Source organism: Carassius carassius, chromosome 1, assembly GCF_963082965.1.
Source record: "Carassius carassius chromosome 1, fCarCar2.1, whole genome shotgun sequence".
Taxonomy (NCBI): Eukaryota; Metazoa; Chordata; class Actinopteri; order Cypriniformes; family Cyprinidae; genus Carassius; species Carassius carassius.
Window position 1 is genome coordinate 3014951 of NC_081755.1, and position 27889 is coordinate 3042839.

General features: G+C 40.4%; 1 long non-coding RNA gene across 3 annotated transcripts in view; it reads right to left on the reverse strand.

Moving 5' to 3' along the window:
- Positions 1-8392: 8392 nt before the first annotated feature.
- Positions 8393-27889, reverse strand: part of LOC132139782 (uncharacterized) — a 44280-nt gene continuing 24783 nt past the window's right edge. For all 3 annotated transcript variants that reach the window (XR_009433659.1, XR_009433658.1, XR_009433663.1), the window contains 2 exons: positions 23839-23893; positions 8393-8950 (listed from right to left, as the gene is read on the reverse strand). This is a non-coding gene — a long non-coding RNA (uncharacterized LOC132139782). The remainder of the gene's footprint in view (positions 8951-23838; positions 23894-27889) is intronic.

Genomic DNA, 27889 nt, shown 5'->3' on the forward strand with positions numbered 1-27889 from the left:
TTTTCATTATACTGCTTAAGGTCCACAAACCCACAAGCCAGGCCTGGTCCTGCTCAATGGAAAATCACGCAGGCTGTCAAACTCAGTCACTCAAGCACTTAACGTCCCAATTTAACATGTCCCTACAGCCCCCTCTGATCGGAACATGTCTCTGCATACAGACAGTTAAAAAAACACATTCATATTCATAGCAGCAGGGTGAAAGAAATCTTTATTTCGGAGAACCATTTTGTCAATCCCAACTGGCACACCCACCATGGGCTAGCGGACTTCCTGGCTGCTTAGTTTGCGTCATGTACCACACATCTGTGAGGATACACCTCTGCCATTCAACACCACACGTCTGGACAATATCCACAGCAATGCATCTCCCCTCCAAATCAAACTGCCTATATTAAGCGAATATTTGTGTCTGCGCAGAGGAAATCATCCCTGGAGAGCAGGTTAGCGTAATTATAGTGTTATTTTAGCAAATGGATTTGCTGAGTCGTGTCCAGCGAGGCTCAGAGACTCACGCTATGTTAATGGACTCTAATGGAGTGGGTTAAAAATGATTCATAATGTCAAGTTTAGCAAAATTTGTCTGCTTGGGTTATATTCCATGAAAGTGCCACATTTCTAAAAAATAAAAAATAATAAATTATATATATATTTCTTTTTACCTTGTTTACCTTGCTTTGATTTGGTTAGTTCTGAACCTTAATATAATCTTATTTTCACAACTTGGTTCCAAATTATAAAGATCATAAACCTATTTGTTTACAATTACTTAGCAAACATCGGAAAGAAAAAATAAAAATAAAATATTGATCACAATGTTTTTTTTCCCCCGTAACAAAGTTTTCAAACCATTGAGCATGACAGAAAGGATGTTGAAATTAAAAAAAGAGAGTTGAAACAGAATCAGAATGGTCCAGGAATATGAACACCCACTTGTTTTAGTCCAAGTATAAAATTAGCATACAGTAACATTTCACTTTTTCACATCTCACTTTCATTTCTCTTTGAACTGTCACTACAGAGAGGATGTGTTTCCTTCCTGTATTTCAGGAGCTGTTCGGAGGCCAAAACAACTTATACATAAGCACACTGAATATACACACATACATACACTCACATATACAGTATGTATACACACACACACACACACACGACAGAGCTAAAACAGAGGGCAGGGTAGATTGGCAGTGGCACAGAGCCATGTATTGTTTTCCAGAGCTGCCCATCTTCATAATGAGCTGTCAGAAGAGCAATATCCGTTTCAAGCTGTCATTCTCACATTATTTGATATGAGGTGGAATTTATTTTTTACACAGGGATGAGATGAGATTTAAAACAAAGAGCAGAATAAAGATGATGAAACATGCAGCATATCTCCGATTTCTAATATGAAGCAAGTGGTTTAAATTACAAGAGAAGGGGTATAAACAGGGTGATTCTAGAGCCTGCTGATAACAATCAGGCAGCATCAACTTTCTGGGCACAATTTCAAGTAGGTTGCACTGAAGGACAAAGATGTCTTTGAACACGAGTAGAGAGAGAAAAATCCCTTAGTCGTCATTATTTTAATCACCCTTCGCTCCCAGATTAAACATCGCATCGGGACAGATCTGAAAGTACAAGGCAGGATGCACAGCAGTACACAGATATTTCTGACATGTCAAGATTATTATTATAGAAATGAGCTGGTCACGTTTGGGGACTAGTTCTCATTACTGACTAACTATGAACTATGAATTTTGCCTCATACTCCTAATTGCTGTTTATTACTAGTTGGTAAGGACGTTGTTAAGTTTAGGTTTTGAGTCGAGTCAAGTGATCTAAAGTATGGTGATGCATTATAAGGCATTTACATGTGTTTTATAAGTAGTTATAAACAGTCAATATGCTAGTAATATGCAAGCAACTATTTAAAAGATCTCATTCACTTACTGTACATGTGAGCAAAATCTGTGATGACTCAATCGGATTAATCAATAATAAAACCTCTTCATTTGAAGCTTGTAATTGTTTTGACCAATATAAATCATGCCCATGTATTTAAATCTTTTCCTTTTTTTGGGTGGAGTGGATATGTTTCAGTAAGAGTAGAGAGTAGAGAATGAAAAACAGCCAACAAATAGCCAACTTCTCTAAAAATTCCATAAATATGGTTTAAAAACCTTCCCAGAATGCACCTGATGATGTTATCTGAAAGAAGCCTAGTGTGTGCAGAGCATGAATGGGTAACCAATGAAAAAGAAACAAACATGAAAAAACAAGCTAACATGTAAGAATGCCTTGGAAAATGCAGGAATTTTTATTTGTGTTCGATTTTTATAAAGACATATTGAGTTCTGTGGCACTTATAGATGTTTTAGTCAAAATCTACCAGACACGGGCTAAAAAGTTTAATGTGCACTTCCTGCATCTGACCATGAATTGCAGGTAATGTCTCTGAGAGTCAACATTCCTCTGCATGCAAACAATCCTAAAAACACCAAGCATAGCGCTGGGCCATTAGAGCATGCTTTTCCTCGAGTGCATGACCTGACGGCTCAGTTCAATATGTGTGAAAAAGAAGGAAAAACAGCTCAATCAAGCGTCCATCACCATCTGCAAACATGACCGCTGTTTACCCAGATAAGAGGATGGCTATCGACCTACTGGCCGACCCTGACACCATTTATCAGGGCACAGGGAGCTACCGTGGGAGCCAGAGAGCGTCCCCACGACCCCAAGAGAGGCGAAGCGGAGCACAGCGTCCGTGTCCTTAACCTGGCTAGTGTGTCACCTAGCTGTCCCTGATTGATAGATGGTTTCCTCACCTCCCCGTCAGCCCACTACACCGCCTGTTGAAATTCAAGTGCTGCCTGTAAAAAAGACCTGAGAGTAACCCGGGGTCAGTAGGTCAGAGAGCTCTTCATGACCGGTGGCTCCTTGAGAAGCACTGAACAGACCTGAAACTGCTAGCTTGACACGTACACCAGCCTCGGTCTAGGCGCCTCACCGCGTAATCCATTCACTCAAAAACATGACCGGCCTGATAGCATCTGTCAGATACCAGCATACACGCTGAAAACAATCCCTCATGCATGTCCTCCTTCATTCATGCAGCTCCAGCCTGCAGCTCAGGTGAAATGGTTTGTATCTGAAGTAGACGAAGGTTGTTAAGATACTTTATCAGAGCAGTCCTGAGCTCAACAATAATCACAAACCACACCTGAATGAGTGAAACCACCTCTAAAATCTACAGGAGAGAAAGCAAAGGTGAGTCAGAACACTCGAACAAAATTACATAAAATATTGTATGTGCTATGAGACATTTCAGCGCTATTACATTTGAGAAAATCTGCCGATCTGTGACAACTGTTTATAGCCTCCTAACTGAACCTGTATTATATCAAGACACTGATTCAACTTCCTGGACCATAAACAGCTTTTGACCTCAAAAGGTTCTTCCTCAGACAACGGCTAAAAGGCACATGTACACTCTAAAAATAAAGGCTCTTTTATTTGGTATCTATAGTTCCATGTAGAACATCCATGGAACCTCAAAATGCTAAAATATAGTGGAAAAGGTAGGAAAAGCAGTCCTTTTATGAGCTCAAAGGTTCTTTGGGGAACATAAAATGGACCTATTATGGAACATCTCCACAAATAAAAACACAATTAGTTTTTTTTATGCAGGCTGAAAAATTAAATATGACCATACGAAGCATGCATTTTGAGAGGTGTTTTGACAATTCAGAGCCGGCGTACAAGCTATTGCCTAAATTCTGGAATGGTGATTGTCAAGTTCATCCACTTCTTTTCGCAGCGGACAGCTCTGTAAAGATCCTTGTACACAGAGTTCTCAGAAATTGGTTTTCTTTTTAATATGTGGCTCTAGTATCACTAGAAAAGCATCAAACTTTGAATCGCCCAAAATAATCGTTAAGGAGGGGGAACTATCCTTCCTCTCTATATCTGAAGATTGGATGGACCCAATATTTCCTTTCTTTTTCTCTTTTTAAGAAGCGAGAGGACAACAAAAAGACGACCCCACTTAGTAGTGTTTTGCAAATTTTTTTGCACTGGATTCATTAATACTCATCGGAATCAGTGTACAAGGTTTCTGTGCGTGACAAATTTTTAGGATGAGGAATACGAAAACACAATATATGAAAATTTCAGACTCAGTATGCGAGGACCTTTACGTTAAGAGAATGCAACTGAATTATAGGTCAGTTCTTCACTTAAAAAGAATACTTTTAGCAAAAGAGATACAAAATACTTTGAATGGACAAACAGATAAAAGAAAATACAAATGAAAATGGTAATCTCATTTTGTGGCCAACGCTGCAGAAAAAGGGGAGACAACTGGACCGTCCGGGGATTGGGAGGACTAAAGGATCAAGTAGTGAATGCCCAGAAAGTGAACATGATTTTGACCAATGGGGACTCTCCAGGGAAGCCACCGTGCCAGGTAAAATGTGATGAAGGATTTGTACCAAGCTTATGTGGCTCTACTTGCGGTCTCAAGCCTATTAGCCAATCGCAGGTGTGCTCTCATTAATCATGGAGAGTGCATGCACTCCTAGCGGCACCAAACAGGAGTGCCATCTTTGAGTTTGAGCACCCAGATTTAAGGTTTCAGTTCCTCTGTCTTCCAAGTTTCCCCAGCCTCCTCTGGTCCTCCCAAAGCTGCCCTCCTCCTCCCCCTCCCCTTCTCGCTGTATTGATGGAGATAATTACTGCTGAATGGAATTCCAGATTCCCATGGATGTCAGTCTAGTCGCTGGCCGCCGCACAGCATCCCCCCACCCTACCCTACCCTACCTCGCTGTGAATGAGAAAGAAACCAATAGCATGGGATGAGTTTTAAACATCTAATTCTGGCAGGTTTTTCCTGCTTAGCTTTTAGGAATCATATGATAAACGAGCAGGCATCCACATAGGTCAGCAATAGTGAAGCATGCCATCTATACTGTCGTTCAGTTGATCATTATCCCAAAGTAATCCCAGACAGGGTGATCGGGACCCCGATGCAAAACGGATTATATTTACCAAATAAATAAATGACTTCAGTCAAACTGAACAGCGGTTTCACGTCAGTACCAAGTACTTTAGCCAGACCTGTAATGACTGTGGCCCCGGACCACATCTGTTTTATGAAGAATAAGTGCACAGTGACGAAGCAAGAGATTTCTATTAAAGGTCAGTAGATTGAGGGACTGCTTTGGAAAGTTTTCTCATGCTCAGCGGTGTGGTTCATATTCCCGTACACCCACACACCCTCCACCAGCCAGCAGTAACCGATACATGTGCGGCCCATCCAAACTGGCAGGCCTCCGCCCGCAGCGGCCCAGCCCAACGCCCGCAGACCTGCGCTGCCAAACGCCCAGAGCCACACAGCGACACCGAGATCAGTGCTCTCCTGACAAGCAAGAAGTCTTGGCTAACGACTGCCCTGGGCGTTAGTAATGAGTCCACTTAATAAGCCTATTAAAAGGAATAAATCACAGGGGCATACACATGTGAAAAGAGTACTGACTGAACATCCGTCACAGTGGCACCAGGAGATGTGTCCAAGGTGTCTTGCGTCCTCGGTTCAGGTATCAGATGAAAGATGGGAAAGTGCTAATGAATGGTGGAATGTCTTCAACAGCTTGTCTCTAGGCATATCTGTGAGGTCACAGGAATATTGTTCAGTCATGAAATAAAGCTTCAACTGGAGCTGGGACCGTTCCAGTGGCTGAGGAGTAATTGTGGACTTTTTTTCTATTCTGCTGTCATTCTTTGGGAGGCGGGAGCGTTTTGAGGAAATGGTTTGGATGGAGCTTAAAGCGTGCTGTGCGAGCGTTCACATGAAGCGGGGTTTGGCACCGGGCCCCGTTTAAGCTTCAGCCTCAAATTATTCTCATTAACGGCTTCTCCAAGGGGAAATGGCCATTTGTATGTGTGTGATACGTGTACCTACGAGGCTGTTGGGGTTTGGCTCCACCAATGAGAAAAATACATTTCATTGCACAAGGTCAGAGGTCCCCTGCTGGAAAACCCACAGATAGGTTTTGGCCAACAGAGCCTTCGAAGGCCTGGAAGGCTATTGCAGAAGAAAAAATGGGAATTTAGACATTGACGTCACATGCTTCTGACAGCAAGACAAACAGCTCATAATCAAGGTCTCCTTATGCAACTGGTGTAAAGTGATTAACCAGCAACCTTTATCACACTGAATCAGTTTCAACTGCTCCCTCACCGCGGAAAAGCTCAAATCCCATATCCCATGCTGGTACACTGTAATCAATCATAAAAACACATGTGAAAACCGATAATGTTTGGCATCTAGTCGTGCCCTATTTGAACCTAAGTAGAATCTGTGAATTGGAGAACTGCAGAAGGGAAGATTTCAGTCTGTTCCACACAAAGCTTTCATAAACTGCTTTTGTGTAACTTTAATGGTACTTTTAATGGTAAGTTATTTTGTTCTTTTTGCAGATTGGCAGCTGTGGTCACCGTACGGAAAAGAGCGAAAGGAAGTCATGCAGATTTTGAATGATGGGGTCAGTACATGCTGACAGCTCTTTCAAATTTGGACGAAGTGTTACTTTAAATGGCAAGACAGGAAAAAATAGATCTTGCCGAAAAGGGAGCTGCAGTTCAGTGAGGGCTGGAGATTTACGGGTGTGACTTAGGGATTTAATTCCTGTCATGCGATTGGACGGAGTCATGAGGAAACAAAGAAACACAGGGAGGGGTGCTGGAGAACTGAGAAAATCCCCTTTGGCACAAGATTCTGTAATTAATTCAGGAAAAATTCATTGGGCTTCTCCCAACACACAGCTCCTTTAATCACTTCATATCCTCCAAGAGACACACATCAACCCCCCGTCCACTGACCGACGGCCACTTCCATTTATTTATTTGCAGCCTCAGAAGTTGCACGCTACACATTCATGGTTGACTAGGAAGCACCGTACAGACGTGTCCATGTGGATGGCCCATGTGAAAGTTCCTGCATCAGCGGGGGTGTAGGGGTGTCGGATGTGCCCTCCCTCACTGTTTCCCAGGACTGTTTACCACAAAACGCCGCCATCTCTGCCCGCACTCATTAACACCAGCCAAACAGGCCGATGCCAAATCCTGCCCACCGTAACCCTGACGATCCAGCATCCAGCAGAGGAGGGGGGAGGGGGGCATGATGTCATTGTGGGGCACGCTAGGGGCCAATCAAAGCCTGAGAAAATTATGTCAACCTTTGTTGAGTTTGTCCATTCAACGCTATAGAAGTGCAGTGAATTGAGATTGGCGGAGAGGTCATTTTCTCTGCGTGTGAGAAAGAAAGAGAAAAAAGAAAGGCGCGCGAGAAGGGGAAAGCATTGTGGTCATGCTAATGGTGCTGAGCGGAGATAGCGAGCGCCATAAAGATGTCATGAAATTTAATTGCCAAAACATCAGCGTGGCCATTGTGCGGAAACCCACGGCAGGAACTTTTACTGGCTATGCAGGAAGACTTTGACGAACTTTGCGGAGGTGAAAATGTCGAAATGCTTCTGTATGTGCGCTCTTCCACAAATACAACCCACAAATAATAGTCCTTGCCCTGTGGCACCCTGCTGGCCTCGTAACTTCAGCAGACGGGTGTTATTGAGCCCTGCTTCTGGCCGACGTTGAACGACACTTGAAAAGGAAATTATCATGGAGGGAATCCATAAGATTTGACTGGATACACAATATGCAATCCATCTCTGTCTGGCACATACGCAAAAACACACCGCAAAGCTGAATCTCACAAAGAAAGGCCATGATGAATCATTTAAGAAGGCTATATTATCATTTTTATATCCTTTTCGATGAGCTTGAAGAATAATTGGTAATTTTTTTTTTTTTTCTTCAAGTTTCAACAAGTTTTCACCCATAAACACATGGAAAATGAGACATTTATTCATGACGCGGTAAGGTTGTTCCTTTGAAATTCAGTCAAGTGCAATTCCTGACTGTCTTTCCTCAGAATTTTCGATCCGTGCAAAAATATTTTCCAGCCTAACAGGTACTGAGTATTTCCGCCACATGACCAGGAAGAAAGGTCACCAGTGAAATTATGTGCAGATACGACATGACTTGTTTAAGGTTAATGAAGCTCAATAAATCGGCAGTAGACAGCGGGTAAACAGGATGTCTGCCACACATATATTGATTGTAGTTAATCAATGTCAGATAAGACTAACATTACTAATTAGTCAATGTTTATCCTTTGTGAGCTGCTGTTTGCATGTAAAGATGTTGATAGTCTTGAGAACAGCATTCTGAGGGAATTTCCCACTGGGATTTTATTTCAAATGTATAATAAATATAAAAACATTTGTGTATACTTTTAATATTGTGTGCGTCACCACCAGTTTAGATTTCTTAACATCATGACATGATAGACTTTGCTTCAATCCACTTTTTTATTTAAGCAAAAATTCAGGACAGTTTAAAAAAATAATAAATCATTTATACACACCTGTATGTAAAAAAAATATTTCTATATTAAAAAGTAGCAATATTGTACAAGAGGGTGCGTTATATTGAGATGTACGGTAGTCATTTACAACAAAGTGCCTTATTTCTTTATAAAACAACATATGCTATATTATTTAAATACTGGCACAGTTTACATTAAACAAATATTTATTAGATAGCTAGAAGATCTAGTCTCTGGCATATATAAACTTTAGTTAGTAGGGCATGTATGGGTGGAGTAAACAGGAGTTTCAACATCATAACTACTCCATATGTGTATTGTGTATTTTAACTTGACAGTGGAGCAGTGTACTGACAAACCAGTAGAAAACACATGACATAAAGTAGAAAAGAGTCAGAGTAATCCAGTATCTGCAGTCAAAGCATGTCCACACAACTGAAATCCACCTATGATATCTCTGACCAATCCATGATGTGGAGAAAACAGCCGTCACACTCATCCACAGGTCTGCTCAGACACTACCTGTGGAAACAAGCAAAAACACATGGTCAGACTCACTTAACACTGATACAGATGCAGTTTGAAGAGTCCCAGAGATTTATGAAACATTCTACATACAGTATCAAATAAAAAGAGAGACGGAGAACTGAATCAAAGGTGAAAACGGAGTATAAACAATGAGAACTTCCAATTCTTTGACTCCACCTAGAAATATGTATTAGCTTGGGATAGAAAGCATCTCCTCTATGTTGTAAGTGCTATACTTTATAACAGAAATCTAGACATTAAAATTTTTTTGGAGTCAATGTGTTTGCCCAAATGTGAAAAAATGTACAAGATTTTTCAAGATTATGAGGTCAGATATTTAAAACAAATAAATACAATTGGGTTATTGGAAGCAGAGCTTGGGCGCATGTAAAATCCACAGAGAAGAGGGAAGCATTGATATACAGATACAATTTTACTGCTTTACACTGCCCACTATAGATGCTGCTTTATTTGCTCACATACGACTCCGATCTGTTTTTCAAATGACAGTGTGAACAGCTAAAATCCCACGGAATCAGATCTTTTCGATTCCAATTTGCACCACCTCCATATTTGGACTCTCCCGGACAATCAAAAATGGGCAAAAAGGCGGGGAAAAAAAGCCACGCCCACCTAGCTCGACAGCGGTGACAGCAGCGGCACTCCACCTGTCACTCTAGTGGCCACGCCCCTTAATTATGCAGAACTTTTAGGTTTAATATAATTTAAATGGATTAGTTATAAAAAAAAAAAAATCACCCCCCTCACAGTTGTCATGAAGGGCAAAATTAGCTATATAGATGTAAACATGTTTTTTCCTGCTGTAAAGTTGGGCATTTTAACATGGGGAGTCTATGGGACTGACTCTCTTTTGCAGCCAGCCTCAAGCGGCCAGTCGATGAATTGCAGTTTTAGTCACTTCCTTATTGGCCTCACGAGAGAGAGCGGGAGGTTGGCGCTCGGTCAGAACTCGCAACACTATATATATAAGCAAAATAAGAGGGTTTGTTCAATTAAATTTTTGTCTTTATTTCTCTGATTGCCTTAGTATTATTGTTCTGGCTTCTGTAGCAGATCACACGATAAATAAACGCATAATGGCTTACTTTATTTCCGCTGTGTTTACTTCTGTATAACAGCACCCTGTTTATATCATGCTTTTGCACATACAGGTCAGTTCAGAACATTTCAAACACTAATGTAGGGCCCTATGAAAATCACAAATTCCGTTTGATTTATATTTTTTTTAGCTTTATTTTTTACCAAATTGACTAACCAAATTCTTATTTGACGGGTTGTTGTAAAGTTAAGTTTCTCTGTTTCTATGATATGATGATGGGTTTTTCCTCAAAAGAAAGGTCAGATGCTCATGAAGTGACTCTCAGAGCAAGTTCAAGTGTTCACTTGTATGTTGAGGTGGCAGAAGCAAAAAAAAAAAAAACTGCTAGCTTCACGCGTGCTTCAGTGTGTGTAGTCAACGAAACCGCGCATCTGCGCCATTCATTCACACTGAACCGCGCAGAACTTGCAGGATTCATATTTAAATATTCTTTACGTCTTAATATTCACAGACACTTTCTATAATCGCAGTTCGATTTAAGTGTACTGACCTACTTTTGATTCATTCGTCCAAAACTTGGCAAATTCCGTGACATTCCGCGTTATACAGTATATTCCATTTTTATGACTGGATTCCGTCTGTGTTTTCCGCATCGTAAACACAACAATGTAACAATGCAAACAGCAACACAAAAAAGCCAGATCGGAGCAAAAATCAGGATTGAGCACTAAGTGTGAAGGCATCCTCAGAGGAAGCTCTGATGTCAGCCGGCCGAGCATGAGGTGACTTCATCGCTTCTGTTTGAGCTGGCAACCCCAAACAAAAACACCTCTGCCATTACATCACTGTTGTTGCTCCACTGCTTGCGCTGCCATAGAGATGATGCTCTGGTGGCGGTGCGCTGTCTGCGCAGACCTGTGAGGAGTCACGTTCCCCCGCTGCCTGTCTCGGCCTCGCGCCCGAAGCTGTACCCGCATGGCAGAACCAGGCTCAAACCTGTCTGCCTGCCTGGGGCCAGGGCTAATCAGTCCATCAGATCCTCCGTCTGCCTCCTGGGAGTCTGCCCCGCGTCCACATACTTCACTCCACAGCTCACGGCCAGACCCTCAGTACATTCACAATCAAGCTCTCCATCAGGCCACACACACACACACACTCATCTGATATCTGTCTCACAGTGGCGGCCTGCCTTACGTAAATCAATGTGAAAGCTCTGCGTTACATGTCCGTGTCCAACACGTCTAACCTCAGCGACTGACAACATGTCCGGCTCATGTTACACTCTGAGAAATCAAAAGAAAAGCCAATCTGTTTTTAGGGTCATTGGGCCGGTGGAATGCTGACATTAATTTCATGCATAATAATAACACAATGCACATAATATCAGATTCAAGGGCAGTTTTGAATTCTCACCTCTTCACTTGGTGGTGCATTTAATTCTATTGCGAACATACTATATTAAAAACGCTGGCCTGGTCTTGTCTGGACACGCAAGCTTCCCGTTTAACTGACTCCGGTTCCTCTCTGTGTTGTTGCACAACAGCTCAAGTTCATCGTTTCCCACACATCTGTAGTACGAGGATCATACGCTGCCTTATTACAGCACTGCTCTTCAGAAATAAGCATACACAGCCCGACAGTGTCAGAACTTGTAGACTCACATAATTCCACTGATAATGTTCCTGTAAAACACGCTCAAATTGTTCTGGGATGTTTTGATTCGTTGAAGACTGAATGAACTTTCCTGACCTACAGTCAAAATTAGGTCAGTACTCTTAAATCAAAATGCGATATAGAATGTGTCTGTGAATATTAAGCTTTGCACTCCTGTAACTTTCATAGCTGCATTTTCTTAATTATCTTCTTATATTCAAAACCTGTAATACTTCAGAGCCATACATACAGGGAGGCTCGAAAGTTTGGGCACCCCTTGCAGAATCTGTGAAAATTTTTCAAAAAAAATAAGAGGGATCATACTAAATACATGTTATTTTTTTATTTAGAACTGTCTTGAGTAAGATATTGTACAGAAAAGATGTTTACATTTAGTCCACAAGACAAAACAATTGCTGAAATTATTAAAATAACCCTGTGGTTCTTAATACTGTGTGCTGTTACCTGAGGATCCACGACTGTCTTTCTGTTTTGTGATGGTTGTGCATGAGTCCCTTGTTTGTTCTGAACAGTTAAACTGAGAACTGATCTTCAGAAAAATCTTTAAGATCCAAATTTTTCTTATTTTGCTAAAATATATATTTTTTCCCATTTAGTTCTGCCCTTCGTAAGCTACAGAATCTGCAAGACCTTAAAGATGTTTCTGAAGAACAGTTCTCAGTTTAACTGTTCAGAACAAACTAGGGACTCATGCACAACCATCACAAAACAGAAAGACAGTCGTGGATCATCAGGTAACAGCACACAGTATTAAGAACCAAGGGTTCACAAACTTTTGAATGGTTTTATTTTAATAATTTCAGCCATTTTTTGTCTTGTGGACTATATGCAAACATCTTTTATGTACAATATCTTACTCAGGACAGTACTAAATAAAATATAACATGCATTTAATATGATCGCTCTTATTTTTTGAAAATTATTCACATTTTCACAGATTCTGCAAGGGGTTCCCAAACTTTTGAGCCCCACTGTAAACACACACACACACTCAGTTGACTGCTGTACAATGAAACTAACTTGACATACGGGTATAGAAAGAATTAATAAAAGATCCAGAGCTTCTCCACCCTGCAAGACATCAAAAACACAAGCAGAACAGAGGCATATGGATGAGGGCCCGCTCCACAAAGGCTATGATTTCAATGATTTCATTTCTGATGGTCCAATAGTTCAAAATAAGGCTCTTGTGAAGAGACGCATAAACAAAAAGCTGCAGTGCACAGAAAGCCAGAGTAAAAGCCAGCCGTCATTAACTCATGCTCAAACACATGACACGTCAGATGCACTACAGAGTAAATCAGATGTGATCCTGCTTCACACACCTCACAAACTGGGTTTCCTACACCTCTTTCTGTCTCAGTCAGATTAATCACTCGCAGCACTGAATCACGTTATTAGAGGTGTTTGCTAAGACAAGTACTGGGAACTGACTATGTGCTAAATATACTGACGCACGCCTTAAGAAAATATCTTACAAATACCAAACTATATTAGAAAACGTACTTCAGAGGGCAAAACAATACTTTTACAGTTTTGAGTGAATGCAAACTGTATTTTTACAATGTGACAAAATTATTATACATTTACATCGGGAAAAATATATAATTAATATTTATATATTTCTTTTAACAATTTGATTAAATAAATATATAAATACCCTATGACCATTACTGGTGACTTTGGTACGGACAAGCACTTGCAAGCAAGCACACAAAAATCTACTGAAATAATCTAATAGCAGGTTTAATTCTGAAAGCCAGCCATAAGCAACTGATTATTCAGATTCTGTGAGTAAACAGGATGTGATGTCCTGCCATATCTGATGTGGGGTTTTGTCCCAGAGCACCAGTTTAGAATATGAACCGTTTGGATTTCGTCAGACTTTAATAAAAGTACATGATTTCAACCGCCAAACCTTCTGTCATCATGTGACACGTTTCCTGATTTCGGACTCGGTCCTGATTTGATCTTGAGTGGCGGTGGATGTTTGAAAGCGTCTTCTCTCCTGCAGGCCGGTTGAACTCGATGTGGTGGAAGCGTGCTAATCACACACAGACAATGGAAACAAAACCACAGACCTGCGGGCCACTTCATTAAACCCGCTTTGATTAACAACCAACAGAGCCAGTGGCGCACACACGATAACATCAGCTTGATCTGAGCTGAACTAAGAAGTAACTCAAAGTCCATTTTTTACTCTACGTCGTTAAAAACAAAGCTTGCAGACGGTAAAGCACAGAGTTCTCGCTACATTCTACTGAGTAACTGTGATTTAAGGTCAGGTTAAGTAATGCTCGAAGTGTTCATTCCAGCAGCATCCAGGCACACAGGCTCAGTAGAGGTCAAAGGGTCACAGAGACAGCTCTGAACGCAGTGTGACCCTCAACAGGTGATATGGGAGCGGTCGTCTCTCTGATAAGACTCAATGACAGAGCGGCGGAAAGGAAAAGTGAGCCGGAGCCCTTCTGCCAGCCCTTTCCAACCTCAGCTGAAAGAAGTGACATCTAAGAGCTTTGTCAATACAGACACTAAAGACCTTTTTCTATCATAAAATAGTTATTACATGCTAAATACTCAGTTATGTACAGTTAAATATTGAAGGCCACTGAAAGGTTAATAGTTGGCTTTCTCTGCGCAATGGCATGGGTTGAACAGGTGTTTTGTGTCAATAACGTTGGCAGGAACGCTGTATTGACCAATTAAGAATGCAACTATCTGCTATAGAAATGCATTATAACAATAAAAAAGTTGACAAGACAGCGCGATATCCTAGTGGGAAGTCCACTCACATACAATGATGTCGTGTTACGGGGGTCCCAGGGCGAGAACCTTTTCTGATCCCACCCCGCTCTGTCTCCCACTTCACTTCCTGTCTACTCTACACTATCAATATACTATTTTTGGCAAAATGCCAAAAGTGAATTTTTAACGATTTCATTCATCATTCACCATTTATTTCAATCAAGTGAGAGCAGAATTTATAGAGCCCGCCTGTGGTCTTATAATATTCTCACCTGAAACGAAACATTTTTACAAATTTGTATCTCTGAAACATAAATCTTATACTACTAGTTTGGCCATGCAGTTTGTTCTGGACCAGAAAAGGCTAAGCCAGTAAAGTCCTCTCATCTGGAGTGTGTTTCCTGTTGGCTGGATGACGAACACCCCACTGGTAATCTCTTACATGCTTCTATCGTTTTCAGATGACTGTACGCTTGAACACAAACATTAAACAACATGGAAGCAAGAGAGCCACCTTTCAGACTGACAGGCTACAGGAGAAGACAAGAGGACATCCCAAGTTCAAGTGGTCTGCAGAGATACGTGATTTCTTATCACACAATATTTCAGTTTCCCAAAGCCAGCGCTTTCATTGTCATCGATATCCACCCATTAAAGGGTTAGATGTGTTCCTGTAGCTCAATTGGTAGAGCATTGCGCTATCAAGCGCAAGGTTGGGGGTTCGATTCCCCGGGAACACATGATAGGTAAAAATGTATAGCCTGAATGCACTGTAAGTCGCTTTAGATAAAAGCATCTGCTAAATGCATAAATTAAATTTTAATTTAATTTAATTAAGATGAACCTTTTTATCTTGATTGTTTAAATGCATTCATAGATATATTAGTTATGGTAAAACGAATAAATTAAACTCAATAAAATGTGGGTCAGTTTCTCACTAGGGTTGCAAAAAGGTGGACAATCTCCAGCAAGTTTTGGAAACTTTACAGGATTTTCTGGAATATTCCAGGGATTTTTGGCAATTTAACGGAAATGTTCCACCCCTTTGCAACCCTTTTTCTCACACAAAGTTATTATATGTCTCCAAATTTCAATATGAAGGTCAGCACTGATAGCCTCGTGGTTTGTGCATGGACACAAAGGGCAACTTTGCTTGCAACGTCCTGAGTTTGATTTCTGTCTCAAGGTCCTCTGCAGATCCAGCTCACCTCTCTCTCCAATCTCGAATCTTTCTTGTCTACGCTCTACTGTCATGTCCCGATGAAGGCATAAAAAGACCAAAAATATAAATTTCAATATGAAGAATTCATTTTACTATTGTTGACTTTTATGATACTTTCTATGTGCTTTTTGGAGCCTGAATTATCATTTGCTTTCATTTGGCAAAGAACAGCTTGAACATGCTGCTGATTTTCCCTTTTGTGTTCAACAGTAAAAAAAAGGTTTTTTTTTTTCTGTTCCAGTTGTAGCCAAGATGTTGTCACTGAACTGTAAAAGACTGTATTATACAGGAAATATATTTCTGCCATACTTTAGATTGGGCCTTGGCGTGGTTACATAACATGGCCACAACCGTCTTCCTTCACATAGATGTTGAAAACAAAAGGACATCTTGCACTGGACGCACAAGCCATGCCATGCTGTTTTACTGGGATTAGAAACAGCTTCTTCCATGGTGGGCTCCGATCCCACAAAACGCGAGCACATGGTTCCCATTGTGGTTTAAAGCAGACCAGGAGGGTTACGCTGCTGGTTCCTGGCCTCATGGTGTGAAGTGAATGCCTTCAGGTCCAGGGGAACACTGCTGATCTGAGCTGAGGTCCAGGGGAACGAGGTCAGGAGGGACAGCGGAGGCAGCAGACGTTCTCCTGTGTTGATGGAGTGGCCTGACTCAAACAGTTGGTAGGCGAGGGGATATGAAACGGCGTTGAAATGCAACGGATCTGGGTTTTCAGAGCCCACCTGACATTGCGGAGACACCAGAGAAGGGAATACCTTTGAAGAGGGTATTATGGAAATGGGAGAAAGTTAAAGATGACAGGAGGACTGCTGAAGGACAGCGGGATGGTGGCAAATGAGAGGACTGAGTGTGTGTAAACACTTGTAAAATGGTTGGCTGTTTTCTTTGACAAACACACACACACACAAACACAGCGGGTAAAGGGTTTAGTCACTCAGTCAGATGGCCCAAAGTTCTTCAGGACTGATTCTTGTGTTCTCGTGACAAAGAAGGCACAATGTTTGACTGCCCGTGTCATATGGCAGCAACAATTACAGGGAAGGTTTTAAAAGTTCACAGAGTGGGGTCTCCTATAAGGACATGCACAGTTAAGCATATCTAGTCCCATTCAGTAAACCAATTAAATTCCCCCAGAACCCCAGAGAGACCAACTAACTGTGCGATGCATTCACTGTCTAAGTGAGCTACAGAAATTTACAGACGAGAAATAAAAATTACACTTGGCATCTGTATGTATAAGTAGTGTAACTATTTTAATTACTTTGTTAATGTAACTGATTACAATGATTACTTTAAGATTACTTTTCTAAATCTCTCATGTTTTCAACTGTTAATCATTTTCAAACATGTTAGGAAACACTGGCATCTAAAAATGCCTTGAAAAAAACTGTTAATCTTAAAAAAACAAGGCATATACATACACCCAAATAGGAAATAAAAACAGTTATTAAACAAGTCAATTAATGAAACAACAGTTATAAAACGGTCAATGAAATTTGGAAATCAAACAAATCTGTATGTGAAAATATCCAAATGCACCCCCCTTTGTAATGAACATTTTCATACGTTAATTATGGTTAACCTCAAGCCCAAGTATTAGCCTATACTTCAACACACAACTGGCCTGTTGACAAGAAGTGCATTTAATAAAATGAGTGAAAAGCATCCCAGTGACTTAAGTTGGAGATGGTACCAAAGCCATATATTAAAGAGACCTCGGGGTGGGCACGTTTGACCACCCAGAACACGATAGCAACACTCAAAACACCCTAATAACTGCATAGCAATGTCCTGGAAACCACATACAACGCCATAGTATTATGGAGGTAAGTGTTATGGACAATTGCCATTTACATTTTCTGTAGGAAATTCCAAAATCTCTCATGGACCTTTCTCTTTATTCTTGTGGAGATGTCTTAATTTACATTTTGAGATTAAAGGTCAAGGAGGAGGCAGCCTTGTTCTGACCTTGTCTTTCCAGAAGTCAAATAGGTCACTTGACCCCCACCAGCACTCGGTTAAGTCTATTGACCATTTCCGTTCATTACCGCCCATTGCCCTTACTCTTTATCCCCTTTTTCGCTGAGCGTGATGTCATGTTTTCCCCTTTTGCTTAGATAGGAGAGAGTAGGAGGCAATGGCTTTAATTAAATGCCTCCTGAAGGGCTTCTGCTATTTTCCATTCAAGAAGCGCTTACATAAAACTTGAGTCATTGAGTCCCAACACTCTTCCAACCACTGAACCGTGTGCTGAGAGGCTGGCCAAGCACCAGAAGCACATCACAAGTGTCTTCGGTAGTCCTGTTAGCAATGCTGGGTCAGCGGTTTTCTTTCGACATTCATACTGATGATTACTATGTTCCGGTCTTCAAATCACACACCAACACTCTGCTTCTTCCTACGAGGGTCAGTCAAAAGAGATGATTTGGCTTTAGTCCCAGTAAGGACTTAATCTGACTAAATGTCACCCATAAACAAGTGATTCAAAGGTCTGGTCTAGGCGGTACGAGATCCCCCCCCAGGACAACAAGCAACTACATCAGTGTCTGCTTCTAATTTGCCCTGTTTATCATTGCAAATGGAGTCAGCCACTCTTTGTCCTTGTCAGAAAAATAAACATTGGCCACACTTAGAGCATATTGCTCCAAAACACTTAGCTTTCATAAACACTTTTAGGCATTATCCAGGTCTTGTCTACATGTCTGAGGACAGATCATTAAACCATGGAGTAGATATTTTGAATAAACACTGCGGGGCGAGTTCTAAACTTTAAGCAACTAAATCCTATGTTTTATTTACAAACCACTCGTAGACCAATTTAACCAAGCACTTTGTGAAGTCATTAGGACTTCTTTTGATAGAATAAGCCAGGTTGATGAACATCAGCAACATGTGCCAGTCACGTGTATCATGGTGTTATTACTGCCAAAGGCAAGCTCTTAAGTCCAGTGTACATTTTTTTATGAATATGGAGAAGAGCATTATAATAGCACACATCCAGTCAACAGACATTACTATAAGTAAAATAAGTAAAATTTTTGCTCATGCGTTAACACAAAAATCTGCATGAGATACAGTTTGTTTGCATTCAATCTTTAATGGGATACATATCCGATATCTGGACATCCGACCGTCATCTAAACAAACATATCCTATTCCCCTCTGAACTCTTGAGCCAACCCAATGCATTTTATGAGGCGGGAACAATATGTAAGAAATTACGTTACATTCAGGAGCTGGTTTTTAACCCCTGTCCTGTGAATTTTGCATTAAGACATGTCAACTAATTCTCATTAGAATATTGGCAGACTGTTAGGTTTACAGTTAAGGTTAGCAGAATAAGTTGATGTATAGTTGCAAAGTTACGTATAGTTAGAAGAACGTCTAAAGGGGGCCATCAAAAAAAGGGTTATCTTCGTTCTTTTAGAATTTCGTATTCACATTTAGTATATTGAGCATTAAAATAATGCAGACAGCTTGTACGAACAAACCACGCTAACAGCAGGTGCAAGTGATTGTTAGCAAAATTCCATGCTTACTGTTTGGGCCTCTTCACAATTGGGTTTATAACAGGATGACGAAGTGTCCCAATGATCAAGTAATTAAAAGAGTGCATCTTCACAAAGCCACACAGATCAAAAGAAGACTTCTGCTCAACATGGGATAACACGATTTCTATAGAAAGAACAGTGCAGCAACATTCTTCTGAGACTTTGCTCATCGGGTGCCCCCATGTCCAGCAAAAATGCTTGGACTGACAAGGCTTAAATGATGTCTCAAACAGCTGAGGGGGTCTGGATATGTGCGAGCGGGCAAGCCGAGGGCCCACTAAAGCTAATCCATCCTTTCTCTTCTACTGAGTTTTCCTAGGGTGTGTAAAAGCTGAGGCTGACACTTTTTCCTCTGGTTGCCCTTATGCCTGTCTTTGAGGAGGGACAATACCCAACCAGCTGAGCTTTGAGTGCGACTCGGTCCTGTGGAAGTCTAGGTGCAGACAAAAGCCACGTGTGGCGAGGCCGAGAAACTGGAGCCACTGGCCATGAGGAGCTGTTTTAATGCAAGCTGGCTGTCTGTACCTCCTCCTCCTCCTATATGTCCTTCTTAATCCTCAACTTCATGAAAGCCCCACACGCCAGAGCCGACTGCCAAAACCTCAGCCAACCTTTGTAGGGAACAAAAAAGCAAAAGTTGCCGAGGTCGCAGCAGGCCTGGACCACCTGCTCGCAGAACTCAATTGCACTCGGCAACAGTGAAAGAAAGTAAGTTGCGGTCACTCTTATGATCTTGCCGTACAAAGGAACAAATTGCGTTCCTCTGGCCTGTCCTCCGCGGGTCAGGAATCAGGGTGAGAGCCTGTGATTGGTGCTCTCAGGAAGTCTATTTGTTTGGCGAGCATGCCTGTAGCCGGAGTTCCATTCATAGCTCCTTTCATCTCCTGCTTTTCTATTCTTCTGGTGTGCATTTGTTGAGGCACTTCTCTCCAAATTGAATGTTATTATTCCAAACAGTCCCGATGGTACGTCTTATCTTTTATTTATTGTTGAGTGGCAGAGGCCGGCGGGTGGGTGAGAGCATCTGCTGTCCTTCTGTAGCCTAGATTAAAGGGATGGCCGTCGTAGAGCGACAAAGTGCTTTATCATCATCATCATCATCATCATCATCATCATCATCTTAATTGCAAGGCTTTTCAAAGTTCTGATCATTGCTAGCTTTAATCTACAGGCTCATGTAAACAACGACCAATAGGAAGGCTCCTGGAGAACATATATGACCATTAGCAAGGGGCCCATTCACAGACCAGCATTAGATGAATGTCGAGTCGGGTGTAAAGCATGTTACCTGATGTAAAAACTCATCCATAATGAAGCATGCATGAGTAATGAGAGTCTGACTTTACAATGCTACATTCATCATGTGTCAGAGCGCTAGTGTAGATAGCTGGAAGCTAATTCATGCAGGTGTGACTGTGTGGTTGTTAAGCAGAACTGGACTATGATGCATGTGCTGGAGGATTACAGTCTCACCGGCCCGGGACGACCACCCAACATGAGGCACACGGCAAGACACAAACATGTCTGCTCTACATTCACAAGGTTACATAAAAATAATACTGTACTTCTCCCATGTAAAATCTAAACGCATATACATTTTACTTTTAACTAGTTACCCTGGTTGCACAAGTCAAACTAAAAAATAAGCAAGCGGAGACTTTTATTGGCTGAACCTTACTAAGAATAAAAACCAACAGAAATGTTGATTAAAAATGCACCCATTTCAATAGTGCAGTTTCGTAGCTGGTGTTTCTGGTCACTAGATAGTCAAGTAGCACCATTCAGCTGCTAATTCCTGATCCCCTCTCTCAAATCCTGTCAGCGTACTGAAAACCTAAATCATCTTTTAAATCCATTCTTTTTCTTTTAAAGCTTAAAGGGATAGTTCAGCCAAAAATGAATGAACTCTGTCATTTATTCCCCCTGCTTATGTTGTTCCAAACCCATAAGACTTTTGTTCACCTTAGAACCACAATATAAGACATTTGTAACAAAACCGGACAGATTTCAGTTTTTCCACTAAGAAGTCCAGGCAACCAAAACTTTGATGCTTCAAAACATTCATGAAGCGATCGTAAAATAAATCCATATGAAGTTTTCTGAAGAAACAATCACTTTTTTATGATAAACAGGTTTTTATTTAGGCTTTTATTCACATAAAAACTTAATCAACACACATAAAAAGGCCTCATTAAATATATTAAACAGTAGCTAAAATGCCCTGCTTGATATTTTGGTTTTGTGGACTTTCTGTGTAGGGACAGAAATCTCCAGGTTTCATTAAAAATATCCTTGTTTGGGATTGAAGATGAACAAAAGTCTGATCGGTTTGGAACTACACAAGGATGAGTGGATGATGACAGAATTTGTTCAGTTTTGGGGGGGTGAACTAATGCTTTAATATCGGTTAATATGCAGGTTAATATCTTGCACAAAAAATTTACAACTGTTCGGAATAGCAATTAAAACAAATGTGCTATTGAGCTAGAAAGAATGATGCAGATTTGTTGAGATTGGAAGACTGGTGGAAATGAAATACAATCAATCATTGTTTTATTATACAACATACACCATTCACATTACCAAACATCTTGTCTTTAACATAGCATGTGTTTGAGTAGCTGTGATATTAGTGCGACTGTATGAAAGTTGGGAGAGGTTGGCATGAGATTTGAGGGAAAATGTTTTTATAATGTTTCCTATCTTGCTTCTTGAATTTGTCGTTTCTTTCAGAAATAATCAGCAGTGCAATCACAGAGTCACAAATACTGAACCAATTCCAAGTAACTGTCAGATGTTTACTTTATTTATGAGTTTAGAACTATATTACAAAGAAGAAAATGTAAAGCAAAACACAAGGTCAACTTAATACAATAGATAATAAAAATGGTAAATAAATAAAAGTGTGGCTCCAAACTAGTGGTCGACTGATATGTGTTTTTTGACAGCTAATGTCCATATCTTAGAAAGCAGGGGGGCCGATGGCCGATATGAAGCCGATATGACTTTATAAATTATTATTATTCATATTTTAAGAAATTTGAAATCATTTGACAATTGATTAAAAAATAAATGTGTAAAAGAAACATGCTTATACTTTAGATGACAGTATTTTTCACAAATAAATACATATTATACTTATTATACATATACAAAAGATTTGTTTAAATTATATAAATGCATATTTGCCTAATGCTGATGACAAACGAGAAAGTATTATAATTGCCTTTCTATTACTAATGGGCCTAATATAAAAGCAATCGTTATAATACTTTCTGTATACATTAATTCCTTTATTTAACTGTTCTAACTGATTATTAGACAGACTTCTATCTTTAATAGACAGAACTGTTCAAGATGACGACAAACGAGAGAGAGAGTGTGAGCACTGTGTGCGCTCAGGCGTTGCTGCTCTCAGTGCCATTAAAATAAAAGTAAAACTTATTGGCCGATGCAGATATTTGAACAATTATCGCCCGACATATCGGCCTTGGTGATATTATCGGTCTACCACTACTCAAAACGGTATTTTAAAATGAAAATGATCCTGGTCTACACTGGCGTTTTCACTGCGTGCTACACAACCAAAACTTATGCAGGAACATTAGAACATAGATATTATAGGTAGATTCCCTTATTAAGATGGCAGACGTGTCTGTGTGCTTGAAGTGGTAATATATATATATCTGTTGGGGAATCTACTTATACATATCTATGGGTACAATAATGAGCATGATGTTATTGTTTACCGGTCGTCAAGGTTAGGCTGAGTGAATGTGGGCGACCACGCCCTCGTTTTCAAAAGTTTCCCTTTTGGTCCGTTTACACTGAAATGCAACCCAAGTTTTCAAACTAAAACGGGGACTGCAGCATTTTCAAAAGTCTCAGTTTCAGAGGGTGAAAAAACACATAAGTAGTGTAAATGATAGGTGACAACTAGCAAAAGTTATGCGTTTTGAAACAAAAATGCACTAAAGTAGGGCCAATGGCCATCAATGAATCAAGTCTCTTGACATGGGCCCCAAGCTTTAATAAAACTGGTGAGCTGAGCCTCTTAGAAGATGCTTTTCACAAATAGGAGGACATCACAAATCCATTGTAATTGTCAGATATCTAGCTGTTGTGACAGCTCCTACTAATAGTTATCCTAGCACACGGTAGGATGTTTGAGACACAGATGAAAGGAGCTTTATCACAGTAATTAGACTGTAGAAGTATTACAACACAGCGGTATGAACTTCATCGGGTATACTTCAGATTTTGCTACGATTACCCAATCATACTTTGCCATCTCCCAACAACTGTCACCTGTCCTATTACCTTATTAATAAACTACTGGGAATCAGGCTAAATGGTTAATGGTGTTCTGGTTAAAAAACGGCAGCCAAATGAAACACAGCAGTGGATTTTGTGATCATGATCAGAATCACACTCCCACGGTTTACAGATCCCAAGAACCATTACAACCAAATGCCATGAGCATGGGTTGAGGGATCTCCAAGAATCAACAAGAGCCGTTCTCTTCTGGCTGAGTTTGGAGGAGCACACTGTGTTCACACAGACCTGATCGAACAACACATTACGCTACAGAAACCAGATTTAAAATTCTCACCGTGAACATCTGTGTGAAGCACCACATCTGACATCCTGGAGTCCACCTCGCCCAGCTTCAAAGGAAAGAAGAAAGAGAAATACACTGTTAGGTCCTTTAATTAACAACACGGAAACTCTCTCTGTGGCACATTTGAATACTGAAATGAACCGAGTAGTGGTCAAACTGTGGACATTTTTATGACTAATAACCAATATGCCAACAAGTAATCAGGATAGTTGATGAATAACATCATGTCTACATGCAATAATGAGCTAAATCAATTAGATATCAACTGAGAAGAACACAAACAGTATACGGCATTCAAAATAATGACTCATCATTTGGAAGATGTGAATACTTTGTAAAGTTACCAGACAGTGGCCGATAAATTACATGGTTTAAACTCTTAAAAAAATGACAGTGTGCCCCTCACCAATGTAGGCATTTCAAATCAAACCATCTGAGAAGGCGATGCAACCTCATACAACTTCAGATGACGTTTAAGCTACTGGAAAATGGACCATCAGAGGTTTAACTTGGATCTCTGTACATGTGGTGACACGTACAATAAATGGATATTCCCAGATGGATAAACTTCATTATTATAAAGCCTCATGTTATATATGAGCAATAGAAGTGTGCTCACTTTCTCGACTGTGTTTGGATACTTGTGGTCTACAGCATATCTTTGGCTTAAGACTTCATTAGGGTTATGTAACACACCAGCACCGATCAGTATCTGCAACAGCTTCCCAAAAACTGTCCTGTCACACTCACTGTAATGGCATACTGACCATTGAAACCCATCCTAACTGACAACAAACAACTGGCAAGCTCAGACAGAGAGATCAACTGTAGTCTGGACAGAAGCGGGGTATCTTGCATCCAGTGTGTGTCATTCAGGGATTTGGGGAGTAACTCGCAGCTCAAGCCAGAGTCTATTTCTAGAAGATTTCCAAAAATAAAGTCCTGAGTTCCCAAAGAGCCAGCATGAAGTCAGCGGTGCCATCACGTCACTGCTGACGAAACACTGATCTCGTACAGAAGGTCAACAGACCTCCAGCGAGAACTGCTGCAAGAGTCATTCGATTGGCAAATCAGATCCACGTCAACGCAAGACAGCGAAACCACCAAGGACAAGATTGATAATTAGCACATGTTTATTAAGAGAGTTCAACCTAAAATCATGTCGTTCCAAACCTACATGACTTTTTTTTCCACAAAATGAGCAGAGTGACCAAGAGCTGCCAATTTACAGAAACATGACCACTGAGGTATTACGAAAGTAGTCCATAAGACGCACACAGTGTTTTTAACATCTTCTGAAGTCAAACCATAACTTTGTCTGCGAAAGTATAAATATATGTATAAGTATAAATATCTGACAAAAAAATATGGCAGAGCAGCGCAAACATCCTGCTAAAAGTCACCTTTTGTGTTCCACAAAAAAGTCTTGACTGTTACAGAAAGTTGCGCTGGGCTACTCCTGTGTTTCTGTCGTTTCATAAGCGCCACCTACTGACAGAGAAAGAGTTTGTATTTTCATTCAGCTGCTCTGAAGTGTCTATGTCCAGTATGAAGGGCACTGGCACTGACATAAGAACAAGTGAACGTCACTTCACAGGAAATGGAAAGAGAAATTTACCCACGAGCCATTGCGTATTATTCTCAGTTCTGCTTGAAGTGTGGCTAAAATAAACATGGTGAAAATTAGGCAATGCTCCGGTATTTTGCAGTTGTTTCAGCTGGCTAAAAATGCTTTGGTGGACACAGAGCCTTAGGTTTTTTGCAATGACCAATTAGGATGGTAAAATTTTTATTTACATTGGTCATTTATATTTGTTTGTTTGTACAATTACTTTATAGCGCCATAGTCTTACTGTCTGTCAGCAACACCCTTATTTTACTTTCTCCTTATGGAGATGAAGTCCATGGATCATAACTGAGAGCGATCTGTTATCAAACACTCGCTGTCTGACAGATGCTTGTGGAGCCGACAGGACTGCTGCTTGACACCAATTAGTCTCGCTGAGTGACATGAAAATGTTTTCTGGGAAATCGTACGTAGGTCGACAGGAAAGCTGCCAAAGAGCGACTGCACATTCATGTGTGGTGAGTTGATGTAGCATGCTAGATATTTGATACGGCGAGAATGCCAAATGTGCTTACTGTCTGTCATTTCAAACGAATGTGCTGATTCGCACATAACTGAATCTGTGCGATATAGATCATCTGCGATAACATTGTAATTGTTGTTTTAACGATGTGTGATTTGACATTATCGAGTATTTTGCAAAAACCATTCAAAACACATCTACAGCGCGCACGCAAGCATTACGTGAAGTCTAGTATAGTGCATTTAGAGTGCGCTATTCACTGCATGATTCAGTCTATTAAAATACATTTAGAATGGTCACAAAATTCATATTTAGAGCATTTCATATAGTTAACCAATTTCACACGAAGAGTGCAGTTTTTTCCTCCAAAAATTACCATCATTACAACATGGGATATTGTTTTGTAGAACAGTTCAATTAACAAATTTTAGACACAATATTTCCTGTTTTTGCGCTATTTTGACAAGAAAAATAATTAACAGCCACAGCACTGTTTTGCGTCTCTGAGCAACATGACGGTGTTTCGTTCCTGAATATCCTGATTCCTGAATTCAACTGTTTCAATTATTCATTAAATCGCAATGACTCACTTATTAACAGTGACTTGCTGCCACCTAATGGTAGTTTTAATTTCACATTTAAACACATTTAAATAATTTCAAATAACAGTATTCAATGTTTTCTGTTTAATATGTCAAAACATTATTTATGCATTTGTAACTGCAGGTTAAATGCACTCATGTCATGCATTAAACAGAGTGAAACCACATCTATAAGCCCCTTCAGATGCAGTGTCTGTGTTTCCTCTGCATTGCAAAGATGAATTTTGTTGATAATGATTTCATTTGCTTGGTAACATCCCAAATGTCTTATTATTCTAATTCACTGATTAAATGTAAGAATTTGGCTCAAAAGATAATTAGACACTTTTTAAAAATGGGCTTTATAAAGGTAAATATGTCCATAAAATGTAAAAATCAGTTTATACTCCACACAGAATATGAAAAACTTCAGCAGCCATTAAGATACCAGCACAATGTGCAGAATGTCATCTAATTATCCTTATCAATATCGCACACCCCTAATCTGCACCATATTTTTAGGCATTTTGTGTGTCTAACTTAATAGTTAGTAAGGTTGTTAAGTTTAGGTATCGGGTAGAATATGGTCATGCAGAATATGTGCTTTATAAGTATTAATAAACAGCCTGTTGGCATGCTAATAAACAACTATGCATGCTCCCTAAACTGTGTTATGTTAGGTGTTATCGAAATATCTAATATTGTACAAATGTATAATATCACATTATATACTGTATTATGCAACGTCACACTTTACTACCTATTTTGTCAATGTTATGTCCTTGAACTTGGTTGCACTCAACTGAAATATGTTTCAGCAAACCATGTTTATGAGTGCATGAGACCAGTATGTGTAGAAGTGCACAAACTGTACACAAGAAGTGAGTTCTGTTGACATGAAGAGTGTTGTCAGAACACATCAGGTGATCAGATGATGATGCAACCCCACAGATAAAACTGCTAAACACATGCCCATCACCGGTGGCAAAATGTCTGTGAGAAACCAGACTGTGTCAACACAGAGCAAGCCAAACCACAGAACAATCCGGTTCCACCTGAAGAAACGGCGACTTTCGCTAATGCGCGCGTGGGGGGCCGTGCAGACAGACGTGGATGGTGGTCGGCGAGCAGGAGGCCCTGTGCACCACGATCACGACCCATTGTTGGCAAGGAGGAACCAGAGGCTGCATCTGGAACAGACACACTCGACCGCACCTTCCCGTTCCCAGGTGCCTTGCCACTCTCGCTTTCAGGCAGGACTGGACCTTCGCACACCATTTTATTTCACCATTTCTACAATACCAGCACCATGCCAACATAAAGTCAAAATATATTCAATGTGGTATCATTGCAGTTCTAAATAAATGGGTC